Raw genomic sequence first — 1,276 nt, 5'->3', positions numbered from 1 at the left:
AGAGAAATATCAGCATTTTGCAAGGGCTCCTGGTTTTGTTACAGTTCCCTCTTGAGGAAAACCTTGCACTTCACACAGGGCAGAATCCCTAGCAGTCTCTTTTCCAGATTGGGATTACTGAAAATCAGGACAAGGGAATGAAAACCTGGAAAAGTGTATTGAATTAAGAAAGTTAAAAATATCAAGTCACTTTCATTCTTCATTGAATAAATGAGAGTCAAGATCAAACATATAAAGTTGATGCTGTACATTATGAAGAAGGAGAGAATGGATTTCATGGCTTTGATGTGGGCATCCATGCTGAGGTCCTTCATGGAGTTTGTCTGCATGTTGCGTTTGTGTCTCCAGAGGGAAAAGAGAAGGAGAAGGGCAGAGGAGATGACTGCTGTGAATGAAGTGGCATATCCAAACCCAATGATAAAATAATGAGGCAAAAAATGTTAATCTATTGTGATACTTGATTTCCAAATCCTTCCTTGGCAGGAGAAATTGAGGGTGCTACTGAGTGCTTTATCCATGGTGCTGTAGACAGTGCTTCCGATAACCAGGGAGAAAAGCACTGATCCCAACAAGAGGCAGGGCACAATCCTGTCAATTTTTACTTTCAGGTAGATGAAGAAGCTGTTCCTGAAATTGGCAATTTTTATACAATAAAAGACAAAAAGAGAAGCAGAAAACCACAAGTTGGAATAATTAAAAAAGTTCCGAGCACTATTAAGTACCTGAAAGATGGGGTGAACATAAAGATATTTGAGATAAATTATTAAAAAAATGGAATATACCCATGAGATGCACAAATACCAAAACCTGGAGGATCCCAGAAACAGCAAGATCTTCTCATTAGAGTTCAAGGTGTTCTTTCTGACCCAGGCCACGCAAATCACAGAAACAATGAAAGCATTTATCCACATGCCAGCAAACACTTCAAGTGTAATGACGATGGCCACAGTTGTGTCAGCGTATGAGGTGACATTGGATTGCTCTGGAGAGTGACAAGCTTCCATCCTGGGACCTGGGAGCAGTGCTGTGCTGGACAAGGGGATGTTGCACCAATGCCAAACACAGGTCAGCATCTGCTGTTGCCTGAGTGTCAGGTCTGGAAAGAGGAGCTTTATAGAGCTGCTGGTGGGGGGTGGTTTTGGTGCTGCTCATCTTGAGAGCAGGGCAGGTGCAGGGATGTAAATGTGCTGGGTATCCCCTTACCTGGTGTCAGTGTGCAGGATTTGCATGTTGGTTCAGGAGGGCTGTGTTGGGTGGCACAAAGAGCAGAGATGTT

At 42.9% G+C, this 1,276-nt stretch overlaps 1 pseudogene; it reads right to left on the bottom strand.

Moving 5' to 3' along the window:
• Positions 1-38: 38 nt before the first annotated feature.
• On the bottom strand, positions 39-1,022 carry LOC113942251 (annotated as a pseudogene).
• Positions 1,023-1,276: the final 254 nt, after the last annotated feature.

The sequence above is a fragment of the Corapipo altera genome, unplaced genomic scaffold (genome assembly GCF_003945725.1).
Source record: "Corapipo altera isolate COAL_440 unplaced genomic scaffold, ASM394572v1 50380, whole genome shotgun sequence".
NCBI lineage: Eukaryota > Metazoa > Chordata > Aves > Passeriformes > Pipridae > Corapipo > Corapipo altera.
Note: the sequence above shows the minus strand (reverse complement) of the source record. Positions and strands in the feature narration are given on the sequence as shown.